Source organism: Artibeus jamaicensis, unplaced genomic scaffold (genome assembly GCF_021234435.1).
Source record: "Artibeus jamaicensis isolate MK-2021 breed Jamaican fruit bat unplaced genomic scaffold, CSHL_Jam_final scaffold_1964, whole genome shotgun sequence".
NCBI lineage: Eukaryota > Metazoa > Chordata > Mammalia > Chiroptera > Phyllostomidae > Artibeus > Artibeus jamaicensis.
In genome coordinates, this window is record NW_026522030.1 from 42,816,658 (window position 1) to 42,833,930 (window position 17,273).

The 17,273-nt window shown below is 38.7% G+C and overlaps 1 protein-coding gene across 1 annotated transcript in view; it reads right to left on the reverse strand.

The window, feature by feature from the left end:
- The window catches only part of GLIS3 (GLIS family zinc finger 3), a 665,074-nt gene that overhangs the window by 629,186 nt on the left and 18,615 nt on the right, over window positions 1–17,273 (reverse strand). The gene's annotated exons all lie outside the window — the stretch shown is intronic.

Genomic DNA, 17,273 nt, shown 5'->3' on the forward strand with positions numbered 1-17,273 from the left:
GGTTATGTGAAGGAATTGTGGGACATAAGTTTATAAAGGTAAGAATACTTTCAACACCAGGTTTAAAGTTCAATGGCAATAAAAAGCCATTGAAAATTGTTGAGAAGTATATACTCAAGTCCTGTGTTCCAAAAACCTGTTTGTAAATTTGTTGTGAGGAACACAGATGATGTGTTCTAATGCAGTATATGAAATGGCAGTTAGAATCCCAGATTAGTCTGCAAAAGCTAGGTTATCAGGTGTTTTAAATATCTGTGAAGGAGAACTGTTTTACCCAACCAACAAGCTCTGATTATCATTGTCTTAATCTAAAATAAACTTTCCTTGAAAGAGTTACTTAGTTAATGTATACAAAGATTTACAGCCAACTATTAAAATCCTGGAAGAATATACCATGATAAAATATAGACTCAATTTTATGCCAATCCATTTGGATACTGAGAAAGGACTTGCATAAAGGTAAAACCATGAACACAAAAGTATATTTAGCTGGACCTTCCTTTCTGGATCCTGAAAAAGAAGTACTGACCCCTAATTGATGCAAGCCTGTTGGGCTTGTTTGTCAGAACCCATCAGCATTGAAAGCATTGGCTTTAACTGCCTTCTGTCCAGGAATCCCTTCTTCTACCTGTTTCTGGAGAAATCTGTTCTGATATTCAAGAAATGTCTACCTAAACTGCAATTAAGTGTAAGCCTAAAAATTAGGAGGGCCCACAGCCAGTGCCTTATTCTGATATAGTGTTAATAGTCATTTATTCACTCATGTATTCCTCAACTATTGTTGAATATCTGCTGTGTGCCAGATACTTCACTGGTGACAGTGAGAGCAGACAGTCCACCTGAAACAAGAGCTCACAGTATAATATTATCATTTATTTAATGGAGTATGTCCAGGTCAGAGTGGTACATAAGAGGCACCTAAAATTGCCTACGAAGTCAGATAAAGTTTTTCCAAAAAGATAGTATCCGAGCTGAGATGTTAAAAATAAAAGTTTTACAGAGAATGGGAGGCCAACATCTCAGGTAGAAAGACCAACAAACACTAAAAGCATCTGATCACAGAACATTGTGCATATTCAGCAAATATTTGCTAAGGGGATGGATGGATGGATGGATGGATGGATGGACGGATGGATGTGGAGAAACCTTCTTTGGAAGCTCAGTATTGTCCTCCACCCAGAAGTAAGCCAACCAATCAGTACTTCTTCCTTATAGATCTCCAGTGTGGCTTGAAGTTTTATTGTAACTCTATTTCCAGCTCTCCAGAAGACATGCTAGCTTTTCTGATTCAGTTAAAAATTTAAAACCTTGAGAAGGGGTTTTCTTCCTAATGCACAATTTAAGCAAACGAGATACTGAATAAAACCCCATACCCGCTGTGAGCTCAGTGCTGAGCTTGTGCTGGGGAGACACACCAAGGGAGATGTGACTGGGCCACCAGTAAATTCTAATCTCACTGAAGAATCAAGATTTATATTCAAGAAGTAAATCTACAAAGCCAGAAAGTACCAAATTCTTTGATGTGGATTCAAAGTTACAGAAGAATTTGTGTTGCTCACAATCATTAACACAGCTGAAACACTGTCTCTCACAGACAATTCTTTGAAACACTTTGTGGAAATAAACTTCTTACAGCTAGTTGACAGGGTATGAATGTGGCCAATGTGGCCAAACTAAAGAATTTCTGAAGTTTCCTCCTTTCCACGCGAGTATGCCTGGCCTGGTAGACACTTTCTTTGCTTGCCTTTCCTTCTTCTTATCCCACCGCGGTCACATCCCCTCTTCTCATTGTCTGTTTCATACTCAGATTTACGACTAATAGTGCAAGTTGAAGGAGATTATGAAACTCAATGGAAGGGCACAGATGCAAGGGAAGCTGGGTAAAATCTCAGGCTGATAAATCAAACAGCAGAGTTTCCAGGAGCTGAGCAGATTCTCATTTCTTCCCTTGAGAGTGGGAAGCATGCCTCAGATTGCCAGGCAAATGTCCCTTTGCCTTCTCTGAGTCTCTTGACCCTTGTCACAAGGCCCTCAAAACCCATCCTCTTACAAAGGTCCTTTGACATTAATTTTATATAATCCTGGATGTGGCTAGTATTTAAAGATAGATTTGCCATGCCACTGAAAAGGGTCTTATATTTAAATCTCTGTAAAGAAAGCTGAGACAATAAGCTGGAACAAAAATCTCCTCACAAATTTTCTGTGGATTGTAGCTATCTCAAGGATATTTGGTGTAAGTATGAATACTTGAAAAGTGCTCATTTGTGACTCACACGCTGGTGCTAATTTTTTTTTACTACAGATGCTCCTTGACTTACAATGGGGTTCCATTCTCATAAACCCATTATAAGTTGAAAATACAGTAAGTTGAAAATGCATTTAATACACCTAACCTCCTAAATATCATACCTTAGACTAGGCCACCTCAGCATGCGCAGAACACTTAGATTAGCCAAGAGTTGGGAAAATAATCTAACACAAAGCCTATTTTAAAATAAAGTGTTAAATATATCATGTAATTTACTAGGCATATCACTTTCAAACCATTGTAAAGTCAAAAATCATGAATCAAACCATCATAAATCTGGGACCACTGGTATAGAAAAAGTCTTAGGTATGTGGTATATCCTTAGGTCCAACAATTCTTCTTCTAAGAATTTAGGTATAAACACAGCAAAGCTATGAGGAGGGTAGTCAAAGATTTGTTTATAGTATAAAAAATGTTGGAGACAACCATAGAGAAATGTTTAATCTATGTTATGAGATACTGTGCATGGGAAGTGGTGTTATAGGACAATATTAAAGACAAGGGAGTTTGCAGGAACAAATATAAAGGACACATGGACAATAACAAGGGGGGTGGAAATGGGAGGGAGGTGGGGAAGGCTGGAGGTGGGTTGGGATGGGGGTAAAAGGCAGAGAACTGTACTTGAACAACAATTAAAACTTAAAAAATAAATTTTAAAAATTCAAGGGAGATATTTATGACATCAAGTTAAAAAATTGGTTTCAAATTAATGTAAATGATATGATCTCATGTTAATAGAAAATATAATAAAAACTGTAACATCATAATGTTCATATTCTTCCTCCCTCCACCTCCAACATGAACTTAGTCCTTACCTGCCCAGGTTCCCAATACCACTGCTACCATAGCCTGCAAGCTACCTATATCATCCCATCCATGACAGCTTGCTTTAAGAATTCTTTTTTTCTCAAATTCTTTTAGTTTTGTCATGTGTAATCAGAATAATGGAGACAGGTAGAACTAAAGAAGGAGAAAAAGGAGGACTTCCATCTAAAGGGTAACTAAATCTATATAATAAAGTGCTGAACTATAGAGGAAAGGTGTCTTGAAATGGGGAAGAGGAAGAGTTTTCTAGGGGATGTGAGAAAAGCACCAGGGTGGGAGGAAATGGAATAGAAGAGGAAAGAGAGTAGTGAAAACTTACTGTTGAAATACAGCTTTGTTGAAGTAGCAAATCGAGAATTTGAATTCTTTAAACACTACTTTTGCTTACTGGACCCAAAACTGCATGAGGGGCTTGAATCTATTAGGGTATATTTGTGTGTATATCCACAAAGAAGACTGTAGGTTTATGAGCCAAGGTATTAATATGATCTGGATGAGATTGTTTTGTTCTTTTTATGTATCTATAATTTTCTTTTTTTAATTGATTTGAGAGAGAGAAGAAGAGGGGAGAGAGAGAGAGAGAGAGAAACATCCATGTGAGACAGAAACATCAGTCAGTTGCTTCCCACACACACCCCAACTGAGGATCGAACTGCAACCTAGGGATGTGCCCTAGCTGGAAAATTGGACCCACAACCTTCTGGTGTACAGGACAATGCTCCAACCAACTGAACCACCCAACCAGGGTTATATCTGTATTTTCTAATTTTTCTAGCTTTATATATCTGTATAAGTAATTGCTTTCATTCAATCCTCAAGTACTTCCATGAAGTAGGCATCATGAAGATATTTGTGTTACAGATGAGGAAACTGACGCATGAAAAGAGAGGTTTGTCAAGTTGTCTACAGTCACGCAGCCAGTAGCTGATGAGTTAGGAAATGACCCCAAGTAATATGACTCCGGCGCCAATGCTTCAAGCACTGATGCTAACTACATGGCTTTTTAAAAATTTCATACATTTATTTCAAATGAAAGCATTCCATTCTACAATGAAGTATGATAATGAGACTAAAATAATGACTGCTCAGGTACCCATCATACCACCCTAATAAATCTTAATGTTTTGCCATGTTTTCTTTAGATATAAAAGAAAAAAGTTATAGATATGACTAAAATGTTTGATTTAGTAATAAAAATCATATTACTTAAAAGCAAGTGAAAGGCCAGATAACAAATAGAATATCTCTGTCCAGTCCCAGTGAAGCCACCCCACTGCATAATCAACAACAGGAAGCTCTGGGGGCAAAAAGACCAATGCTCACATTCATAAGGGGGTGGAATGAGCCAAATAGATTGTGAGGAGGTGGCAATGTGGTGCTTTTACCCTGATCTTCAGAAGAAACAGACTATCTTGGATTTGGTGTTTATCCTTTCCTTTCACATTTTGTATAATCCCACAATGTATGTAGATTTTCATTAAATATAAGCATTGTCTGGCCTGCTTTTAAGAATCTTATACAGGGTGTCATAATGTGAAATCAAAATGTATATAATAGTCCAATTGTTCCATCTTAACCTCAGTCTATTGCCTCTTCAACATGCTTTAATTTTGTTTATCTCTTTTTCTCTCTGTACTGTATTCTGAATGAATTCTACAGTACTATCTTCCAATTCATCAATTATCCCTACAAGTATAAAATTTTGTATTTTAAAGCCTTGTTTTCTATTTTTCAATAGAAAAAAGTTTTCTATCTTATCCTTTATTTCTAATTTATCCTTTTTCACTTCAGATTTCATTTCTTTTACTTTTGTTTTACAATTTCTTATTTTCCATTATATTATGCCTTCCCTTTTCTTCTTGAATACCTTAAACAAAATCTTCGTCAGATAAATTCTTAAAATTAAATTAATAAATCAATCTTATCTATAGTGAATTCATGTTTTTCTTGCTATTAGATTCCTTTATAAATTTATAGGTATTAATTTTCAGGCTTATTTCACATGAAATGGATTTTGTTTTCATTTTCCTTTCTCCCTCTTTGCTGTCCCTCTTTCTAAGAGTTTTGAAGTTGCCTCCACTTGGTGCCCCAGACCCTAGTCAAGAACACAGCCTCATAAGGACAGTTCAGAGATGCCCTGGAGTGATACCTGGGACAATGCCAATCAAGTCCCTGTCATCAGGAAGCTTGGTTCAGTTGCAGGTCAAACCCTTGAGGTTGTGTCCAAATCTGACAAGTGCCAGGATGCACAGACTCCAACCATTAGTTGATAGCAGGGTTTTTCCCCCCTCCTAATCATCTTCTCATGAAACATTGAGTTCATTTCTACCTAGTACTCATTGAGTACCCAGTTTCCAGTAACAATCCCATGTCCAGCTCTCCAACTCCCATGAAACATTTTCAAGTCCCTGTTACTTGAAAAAGCCAAACTCCTGACTGTACTGCCTGCTTCTAGACGCAGAGCTCAGCAAGCCTGGAACTCCATCCCTACTCATCACTTACACTGTTTGCTCATTTCTGATGTACAGGAATATTTATCTTATGTTTTTAGTCCATTGAACCAATATTTAATGAAATAAAATATCTAAAATTTGACCACTTCAATTTATGAGCACTGCAATCACAGAAGTTTCCATTTAATTTTTTGTTTTCTTTTTTCATATTTTATCTGTCATATCTGCATTTTACAGCAGAAGAATTTGTGTCTAAACATGAATTTACTTTTCTAACTTGACCAGAAATCTGGTCTCTCCTGTAAAAGGTAATTCTCATTCAAGATAAATTAGAAGAAGAATAAACATTGAAGACGAAGGGTTCTTAAGGATCAAAAGAAAGAAGTGTTACCCAGCTAAACAGACTAAAATGAGAGCAATGATGGAGAAGGAAATAACCAGGATTGAAACGGGGGCCAAGGTGGGATTAAAGGAATCAAAGGACACTGTTCAGAAATGTATCTGTCAAACATGTTTCTAGAGGAAAGTTCAAGAAATGAGTGTGAGGTCCAGGAAACAGAATAATAAACTTCTAAGCCAAGTGATTACAAAGAAAGCAAATTTAACCCAAACTCTGGATTGTCCTGGGAACTCAGCAGAAAGGTCCTTGTTTTTCCCAAGTGCAAAAGGAAATATCTCAGCTGACCTGGGTTCAAAGACATAGGTTCAAAGAAGCTTATTTATGTTCACCCATCTCAGATTGGATCCATCACAGTTCTGCTGTGTTCGTCCCTCCCTGTCTGTTGTCTGGCTCTAGTGAGGTTCTATCCTAAACTCCTCCACAAAGAGTCAAGGGAATTAAAAGCTGTGTAATGTGCTGGTGATTCACCACAGAAGAGCCCTAGAAAGGAGTAATGGGTGGGACCATTGTGAAAAAAAGAGAAATCTTTTGATTTGGTTGATTACACTCCAGTGATGACCAGAAGAAACTGATGGGAACTGATTGTTTGAAATGTGATCTTATGTTTTTTCACTCAGCTATGAATGCCCCTCCACCAATCAGCATCTCAAGCACACAAAGACTCTTCTGGGAAGTAACATATATAACATATGTTGATTCACAAGAGCATCATAATAATTCATATGTTTCCCACACACAGTAAAAAACAACCAAGTAATGCCCTTCTGTTCCCCCATCAGAGGTGACATGTAATCACACCCTAAGCTTTCCCTTTGCCTTTCTAGCTAGGTTAGTATCATTATCTTAATTATCAGACAATTCACATACTTTTCTTGCATGAACAGGAATGATGAGCTCTTGCCTCTCGTCTGTTTACCATATGCATATCATTAAGACAAACGTCTGCAATTCCATTAGCCTCTTCTTTCCAGTAACTTGAAATTCATTTGCATAAAGCAAAACACCTGGTTGCTGGACAGGACTTCACAGGGCTGGTATTCTAATCATGTTCTTGGTTATCATGAAGGAAGCAAGACATTCAACATTAGAAGTTTGGTTTCCTCTTCAGATGAACACGTAAGAAGAGCCAATGCCCCTGGGGTATATGGAACCAGTGACATTTGCATTCCCATTCCTGGCACACACACCCTCTCATTCTAATCCTGGCTTTACCGAATCTGATGACTAAAAATTGACTTCAGTTTTTATTATAAAATCGCTTCAAAGATTTCATACTTAGATAAACTGTCTGAAAGAATTGAGTAACAACCTTCTCATGAGATCAGATTTAGCTCCTTCCTCCCCAGGATGCCAAAATATCTTACAAGAAACATGAAAATTTAAAATATATATAAGGCACCCTGGCTGGCGTGGCTCAGTGGACTGAACACCAGCCTATGAACTGAAAGGTCACTGGTTTGATTCCCAGTCAGGGCACATGCCTAGGTTGTGAACCAAGTCGCCATGTGCAAGAGGCAACCAATGAATGCTTGCTTCTCCCCCTCTCTTTTTCCCTCCCTTCCCCTCTCTCTAAAAATAAATAAAATCTAAAAAAAATAACAATAAAATATATATTTAAGACTACTTATTGCTTATTATATGGAATATGACCCCATTACCTTGGAATTGCATCCCATATATTTTATTTCATACATGCTGGTTGGTTGCATTTTGTTATTTTAACCATTATGCACCACCCTGGTTATGATTATGAGAAACAGGGCAATTCAAACATAGTCTTACAGTATAGTGTGGTGTGGGAGAAAGGACACAGGATTTGTCTCTTTGTCCCTCTGAACCTCAGTTTACTCATCTGTTCAATCAGAGCACAGTATTTATCTTACAGGAAATGTGAAAAAAGTATACAGATTTTTAAAAAATGTAAAGTAGTGGAGTTTTTTCATCACTGTTTGTAATAGAATCATAGAGGGATGGATCAGGAAGAGACCTTGGAAATAAATTGGTCTGGACTTAAGAAATGAGGAAACTAAGGACCAGTGGCACTAAATGACCTACTCATGAACATATAGCATATTGGGGGCAACTTAAACTTCCAATGCACATATCTAAGACCTTCTCAGGTACTCTCTTTACTATAAGGGCCATGCAGATAGAAAGAAATAAGCTAGGTTCTGGTGGAGAAAGCAGTGGAGAATACTGCAGACTATAGAGAAATTGGAAATGCACATGTCCCAGTAAGAGAAGATAGCTAGTATTTTGTTTCTGGGTAATATTCACGCTATCAACATGCATGTCTAATGTTGCCAGATCTCTTTTTTTTTCTAGAAATTTCAGAAATCTAGATTTTTTTTGATATGTGAAACCCAATTTTAAATGATATTTCAATTTGTAAAATAATGCTGTATAGGTTAAACAAAATATCTGAAGGTCAAAATTAGTCCATGGTATACCAATCTGTGAGCTCTAGTCTACAGGGAAATGGCTCAGTTCTTTCTCAACATACTAAAGGCCTTTCATGATCTGGGCTCTGCTCCCTTCTCCAGCTCACTTCCTATCCTCTCCTTGCCTTGGGCTTAGACTTCAGCTACACTGAACAGCCTGTGATTCTTGCAAAAATGCCCACTTATTGTCATTCTACTACCCTTGTTCCTTGTTCATGTTGTACCTTAGACTTGCAATGAACTTCTCTGCCATAACTCTTATATTTCTTCTAAGATGACTCGGATACTATTTCCAACGGAATGTTGCCCTGAACATGCTCCCCAACCCAACACCACCCAATGTGTTCATCCATATCACTGCCTTTACTTAATAGTACTCTGAGTACTTTTATATCTGTTGTTCCAACCAGAATCTCAGCTAATGTTGAACTAAAATTAAACTCTTTTACTCAAGTGTGGCCATTGATCTCTTCCATACTGAACTTCACTGTGCTTTTAGACTGGTCTTTGAGTCTAATATGCTGAAAGAGATGCTGAAATTTTCTCTCCAATGGGTGACTTCATAGAGAACACCCTCCCTGGGGATCCAGGTAACGTCACCTCTTCTTTTCATGGGAGTTTGTGGAAAGTAGTCAGCCTCCTGATTGCAGCCCCCTGTTTGGCACCTGAGACCAGCCTATTCCACTTCCAGGTCCTCTTTTTTCCTGGCTCTGTTTTATGTTCTTTTTCACTGTTTCTGTCTTAATCGTGTTCCAAGATGCTAAGTTTTCCTTAACTGGTACTGGATACCAAAGCCAACTTTTTAGAGCTCTCATATAATTCATCCCAGTTTGGGATCTTTTATAGAACTACAATCCCTCACTGAAACAATGAGGAGTAAATGGAGGAGGGAAAGTGGAGGGTGAGGTCAACTCTTCCAGAATCATAGGGACCCATGGGCGATGACTAATTAACCAAAGAAAAATCACTGTGGTACTATCAACAAAAGAAAGGTCAATGAATGCCAGACAGACCAAAACACAGATGAGCACTGTATTATACATCTCTTAATTCTGAGTTCAAGATTTCTTCCACAGTTATCTATCACCCCAACCTGAGTGGCTACTTGAATCCCTGCCTTCAGAATCTTGATGTTTAACCAGAATAAAACTCTATTTTGGGTTATAGCATAATAAAGCTTGCTAATTACTAATTATGATTATAAAGATTTCATTTTAAATTGTCAGAACTATGGACAGCACCCAAGTTTGCACCATAAATTCTTATCATCTGAAGCAGGAAGAAATCTTTACAACAACACATTAAAGCCCTCTAGTCTTACAGATAAGAAAACTAAGGCACGCCCTGGCTGGTGTAGCTCAGTGGATTGAGCGTGGGCCTGCGAACCAGAAGATCACAGTTCGATTCCCAGTCAGGGCACATGCCTGGGTTGCAGGCCAGTTCCCTGCAGGCCAGTTCCCAGCAGGGGATGCACTAGAGGCAACCATACATTGATGTTTCTCTCCCCTTCTCCTCCCCCTCTAAAGATAGGTAAATAAAATCTTTAAAAAAAACCAAAAAAAAAAACCCTAAGGCACAAAAAGGTTAACTATGACTTGTCAAAGATTGTACAGAGTGTTACAATCTAAGTCTAGATCCTTTTGCACTATACCTGCTATTTCTTAACATATTATGGACATGGGGGAAAGGGCAAAGGGACAAATCTAAGGGACAGTAGTGGACACCTGTTATTTCTCCCTTTCCAGCATGAATCTCCTCTTATTTTGGTAAAAAATACATCTCCATTATGTATTTCAGAAACTATACCCTGCTCTATTTGGGTCAGAGGATGTGATATACTCCAAAATGGGCCAATTAATTTCTCTCATGATTTCAGTATGAGTAGGGTTACTCAGAAAAGGACATAAGAGTCGGAGGTGACACATTTTCTATTGGCTTCCTGAAGTGGATCTTCCAAATTTGAAGAAACTTTGATTTTATACAACCTAGAATTGTGCATGTGTGAAGGTATATATATTTTTTCTCCTTAGTATTTGTTATAAATCTTCCTTATTCTTATACAGTTACCCTGCTAAAACTATCAAGAATTTAGAAGTGTTTAGTGTTTTTCCTTTTCACTGGTTAATTTATAACTTTTTGCAAAGTTCTGGACAAATACTGCCAAGCAGAACTTAGCTCTGAGAAAATAATTTCTCATTTTTAAATAAGAATATTAAAAAGTCAGACTTCCACCAAGATGGAGGCATAGGTGGATACGCCGTGCTTTCTCACACAACCAAGTTTAGAGACAACTAAATATTAGCAACAGAAAACACAGCCAGAACACAGAAAATTAAACTTTTCAGAAATCCGATAACAACAAATTCTTCAGCCTGACCGGTAAGAGGGGCGAAACCAGCAGCTGGCGGAGCAGGGTTGCACAGGAAAACTCCTTCAGATGGACTCGGGCTCACGGAATCCAGGCGCAGGGTTGGACCTGGTGGGCAACCAACCGAGCGAGCGACCATGGGGCAACAGCGAGGGAGCAGGGCTGCGGGTTGACTGTGGTCGCGCATTCGGGCGCAGATAGACCAGCGAGGGAGTGGGCGATTGGATGGGACCCAGCAGGCCCCAGAGGCAAGCGGCAGCCGAGGGCGCCACCATTTCCCTGCTCTGACCCCGCCTCCACATACAGCGTCATAACCCAGCAACCTGAGTGGCCCAGCCCAGGGGAACCACCTAAGGCTCTGCTCCTCACCCAGTGGCTGGAAACAGCAGAGGGGGTTGCCATTTCCCCGCTCTGACCACGCCCCCACATACAGCATCACAAACCAGTAACCTGGGAGTCCAAGGCTCTGCTCCTCATACTTAACAGGCACGAACAGATCAAAAATGATTCAAGAAGATCTTAAAGCCCCAGAGCCTATAAATCTAAGCGATGAAGAAATAGCAAAACTCTCAGATGCACAGTTTAAAACACTGGTGATCAGGATCCTCACAGAACTGGTTGATTATAGCCACAAATTAGACAAACATATGAAGGCGAAACAAATTGAAATGAATGAAATTGCACAGGAAACCAATAGCAATGAAAAGGAAACTGGGACTCAAATCAATGGATTAGACCAGAAGAAAGCAAATAATGGCCAAACAGAAAAGAGTGAAGAAGCAAGAATTCAAAAAAAGGAGGAGAGTCTTAGGAACCTCCAGGACATCTTTAAACGCTCCAACATCCGAATTATAGGGGTACCAGAAGGGGGAAAGGAACAGCCACGAGTGGAAAACTTATTTGAACGAATAATAAAGGAGAATTTCCCCAATCTGGCAAAGGAAATAGACTTCCAGGAAATCCAGGAAGCTCAGAGAGTCCCAAAGAAGATGGACCCAAGAGGGAACACACCAAGGCACATCGTAACTACATTAGCCAAGATTCAAATGAAGGAGAGAATCCTAGAAGCAGCAAGAGCTAAGGGGACAGTCACCTACAAAGGAGTCCCCATCAGACTGTCAGCTGATTTCTCAAAAGAGACCTTACAGGCAAGAAGGGGCTGGAAAGAGGTATTCCAAGTCATGAAATCCAAAGACCTACAACCAAGATTGCTCTATCCAGCAAAACTTTCATTTAGAATGGAAGGACAGATAAAGTGCTTCTCAGATAAGATCAAATTCAAGGAGTTCAACATCACCAAGCCCATATTATATGAAATGTTAAAGGGACTTATCTAAGAAAAAGAAGTTAAAAAAAGATGAACAGTGAAAGGTCAGCAAACTCACAGTTATTAACAACCACACCTAACACAAAAGCAAACTAAAAGGACAGCTAGATCAGGAGTGGAAACACAGAAATGAAGATCTCAAGGAGGGTTAGCAACAGGGGAGTGGGAGGAGGAGAAGGGGAGAGAAGGTACAGAAAATAAGTAGCATAGACAGTAGATAGAAAATAGATGGGGGGGCAAAAATAGTATGGGAAATATAGAATCTAAAGAACTTGAGACACATGGTCATAAACTAAAGGGGGGGTAATGGTGGGGACGGGGGTTAGGGTAGAGGGGAATGAAGGGGGCGATAGAACAACTGTAATGGCATAATCAATAAAAATAAATAAATAAATAAATAAGAATATTAAAAAGTCTACTCATGATGAGACTTAAACCTGCCTTTGTGACATATTCTTAAGTAATTACTCTTTCACATGGGTGAGCCCATAAATTGCTGAGTTTGGATTCATTTATATTTCATTCATAGCTTGTGTGTGATTGCCTTCCACATTATAGTCTTCAGTTATCCTAAGTTCATTTAAAATGTGTCACTACACTCACTGTGGATAAGTAAATACATTATTCACAATTTATTGGTGGAGATATTATTAATAGAGTCAACATACTTGCATGTAACCTCAGATAACAGAGTGGGCATGAAAGGACAAGAAAGAAAGGAAGAATTAGGCATCTTATGTAGTAAGAAGAGCCTGGGTTGAGGGTCAAACTGACTTGGGATACTAGGGTTCTAGTTCTAACCCTAACCCTAACCGAGTTACTTTGGACAGATCATATCATTTTTCTGGGTGTATAAAGTTACCTCTAACATTCATTCTAACCTAACATTGTTGAATTTCTCCCATCCTTTATGTAACCATTTTCTTAAAAACCCTCTTAGTATCATTATGAAATGAGGCATTCAAAGATCATGTGTTGCTTTTTCCTTTCCAGATCCTGAAAATATATCCTTATAAAGGAGACTGATTATAGCCCCTGGCAGGTGTAAAGCCTACAAAGAAGGCTAAGAAGGAATGGCCAGCAAGACTGGAGGACAAGCAAGAGAAACTGATATCCCGCAGCCACCTGGAGAAAATGGAGGGGGAGAAAGTGATCAACTATGCTAATGCTGCTGAATGATGGAGAAAAGTGAGGCCTGAGAACTGACTACTAGATATGACCACAGCGGGGTCAAAGGTGACCAGGACAAGAGCTGTTTTCAGTGGAATGATGAAGTCAAATGCTCTCTGAGCTTATGCCAGTGAAGAGGGGAATTCTCAGTTCCATTTTTTAAAATCTGAAAGATAAACCCTGATTAACATAGTTCAGGTCAAGTACTCACCTTTAGACCAATAAACTATGACCATGGAGAAGAGTATTTTGATGGATCAGTGATAGACTAATCAACAGTGGGGGTCTCAGGTTGTCATGTACAAACCTGGGCACTCCTGAGAAACGTGTGGATGGGGAAAGGATAAACAGAGAAGGATCTCCCCAACACCGGATCTGTAACTTAATCTTCAATTATAAAATAGGGTTGAAAGTCCTAGTTTCACAGAAGTGGTGTCAAAATCAGATCAAATAAGAAAGTGTGGTGAATGAACTCTGCACACACATAATGGGTTACGATTATGTTGCCAAAATGGACATACACAGGTCCTTCTTCAGGCCATGCTCCCTGGCTGCACTGTGCCCCATGAAGAAGATGTACAAACATATTTAAAGTAGACGACATTCCAGCTAAAACAACACAATTATTCTTTACAGGTTTAAACATTGGGAACTTTTAAGAAAATATGCTCTTAATATCTCTCAAAACAGAAAGTAGAAAAAGCCATCCCAAAAGGAGCTTAAAGGAGTAGCATAGGCTCAAAGGAAAAATTAAAAAGTCATTGGCAAGGATGTAAAGAAAAGGGGCAAATAAAGACATTTCCTTTTTTCTCTCCTCTACATATCTAGGGATTCGTCCTTCTTCTTTCTTTCAAGTTCTATCTAACAAGGTATTTCTGATCTGAAGTGTTTTTAACATGTAAGAGATCTTGAAGTCCTAATCCCAAATGGGCTCAATTAGTCCATGACTGTATGTTAGGTGTTTAACAAAATTTATTAATCCCCTGCTATAAAATTGGCCCTATTTGAAGAAAGGTTTGAGGAAATTTTGTTCCTATCCTCAGAGAATTAAGAATTTTTAAGAACTGCTAAAACAAATCTGACTTCTTTGCTGGGAATTGTAGATGTCCTATCTTATTTTACCAAATAAGTAATTTTCTGACAAGTCTCAGAACAGGAATATGTTACTCTTTTTCTGTGATAACTTTATCTTCTAAAATGAACCATGCAAATAGAGATGAAAGATATCAAATTTTTTAAAACTCTGGTATAATTTGAGTTAATATCAGATTGGGCTTTATTTTCTTTCATGTGTATGTTTAATCCTCACCAAAGGGCATTTTTTCACTGCTTTCTAGAGAGAGAGGAAGGGAGAGGAACATTCATGAAAGAGAAGAATGGATTGGTTGCCTCTCACGCACATAGAAACTGGGGATCCTATGTGCTTGCACCAGGAATCACCTGGGACAGGAGATTAAACCCACAACTAGGTATGTGCACTGACCAAAATCAAACCTGCTACCCTTCAGTTATGGGACGACCAACTGAGCTACACCAGCCAGGGCTTGTGTTTACTTTATAATCTTGCTTATTTATATGCCATCCTTAAATCCTCAAGAAAGATGGATAAATTCCCATGATGTTTCTCTTTTTAATATATATCATGTATAGTTAACATACAGAATACATTTTCTGTTATGATACTTAAAGAACTAATCTTACAAAGCCTTTAAAAGAGAGTAAAATGAAGAATTAACATTGTTAAAATGGCCATACTACCCAAAACCATGAATAGATCCAATGCAATCCCTAACAAGATTCCAATGGTAATTTTTACAGAACCAGAAAATACATCCTAAATTCATATAAAACCATGAAAGACCCTGAATGGCCAAACCAATCCTGAGAAAGAAAAACAAAATTGGAGGTATCATGCTTCCTGATTTCAAACCATATTTCAGTGCCACAGTAATCAAAACTGTATGATACTGGCATAAAACAGACACATAAATCAATGGAACAGAATCAGAAACCTAGAAATAAGCCCATGCATATACAGTCATCTAATGTTTGACAAGGAAGCCAAGAATAATCAATGGAGAAAAGGTAGTTCCTTCAATAAACGGTGATGAGAAAACTAATCAGCCACATGGAAAAGAATGAAACTGGGTCACTATCTTATACCATATACAAAAATCAACTCAAAATGGATTAAAGACTTAAATGTAAAACCAGAAATCATAAAACTCCTAGAAGAAGACATAGGAGAAAAGCTCCTTGATATTGGTCTTGACATATATTTGAAAGTTTTTTAGAGAGTAGATCTTATAAGTTCTCACCACATATCACTATGAGAAATAATGGCTGTGTTAAGTAACCTTATTGTGGTAATTATTTCACAATATATACATTTCCCTCTATATCAATCATTACATTGTATACTTCAAACTTACAATATAATTTATATGTCAATTATATCTCAATAAAACTGGAAAAGGAGAGTAAAATGTTTTCAAACTAGTGTTAAAATTAGTAAAAGTAATTCTGTTTTTCTTGATTATGGAATTCCTCTCTATTCACCCCCAAGTCCCACTCAATTTTAACAGTTAGTGTCACAGATGTTATTAGTGTTTAAATTCTTTGCTCCACTCCTTCCAGGCTCCTCCCGCTGGACAGTTACACATCCCTAATTCACTGACTTTGGGTTTGGTTGTGTGTCTTTCTGGCCATTGAAATATGAGGGAAAGTAATGCATACACTTTGGGGTAGAACTTTTAGGAGGCATCACAAGGGTGTTAGCTTCTCTTTTCTCTGTGCATAAGACTAGCAGTGTCCCAACTAGGACTAATTTCTCAGCATGGGTCTTAAAATGAAGGTAAATTGGAGCTGAGCTGAAACAGACCCATGATGGACACAGAGAATGAACAAGAAAGAACCGTGCATTGTTATAAAGCTCTGAGACTTCAGGGATCATTTCTTACTGCAGTATAACTTAACCTTACAGAAAGATCTTTATAAATTATTTTCATATTATGTTTATACAATATACATAATAATTAGTAAAAAATTATAGTAAGCTCTACAGGTTTTCTGGGTTCCTAATTTTCTGGTAGAGTGTTGTGGACTGCTCTGCCTGGTTTTAGGAATTGTAACTCTACCCCACATGGCTTAAGGATGAGTGAGCGACACCTCTGGAATGCAAGCTGCAGGAGACAAAGCTTGTCTCTGGTGGCAAATGCTGCCTCAGTTTTCTCCCTGCCCCCAAAGCATGGTTGGAAGTCCCAGACCGGGTAAGACCCTTCAGAGGAAGGGCAACCTAGGCCAGACACAATCACTTGGGAGGCCATCATGGAAGGACTCTGGGGGCTGCAACAAAGAGCAGTGAACTCTGGCCCCCCTCCCCCCACCCCACCTTGGCTTTGACAAAGCCAGAGTCCCCATGTCCTCTGGGAGAAGTGCTTCCTGGCTCTAATCCCCTTAAGCCTGAATACCAGATGGGGAGAGGTGCAGCTCCTTGCTTTGCTAGAGTGTTTTCCAGTGAAAAATCTGGCATCACAAAGACTTCCTGATAAACCTGAGGAACCTGCTTTGCTAAGAGTGCTTTCATTCATATGATAAGGGTCAGAGCAGGAAAAGAGTATGTCTCCCAAAGTTTTTGCAACCCCCTTTCCTGACAGACACTGACTCAGACTAGGCCCTCAGATTTCTTTGAAATGTTATCTGCTTTATTCTTGCCACCCTGTATTCCTGTGTATTATAACCCAATAAAAGCCCTTGGAGGAAGAAGCTCACCGCCTTTTTCCTCTGAGAAATTGGCCACTGCTCAAGGCCTCTTTCCTCTGGGAAACTGGCCACCTCTCCTCCCCAAGCAGATCACATCATGTCTCTGTCATGTTTACTTTCATCCATAGCACATGGGGGGACTTTTGAGGAAAGTTGCCCCCATAGTAGAATTCAAAAGAATGAGAATAGCAACAAGAATATGCCAATTCATACTGCATA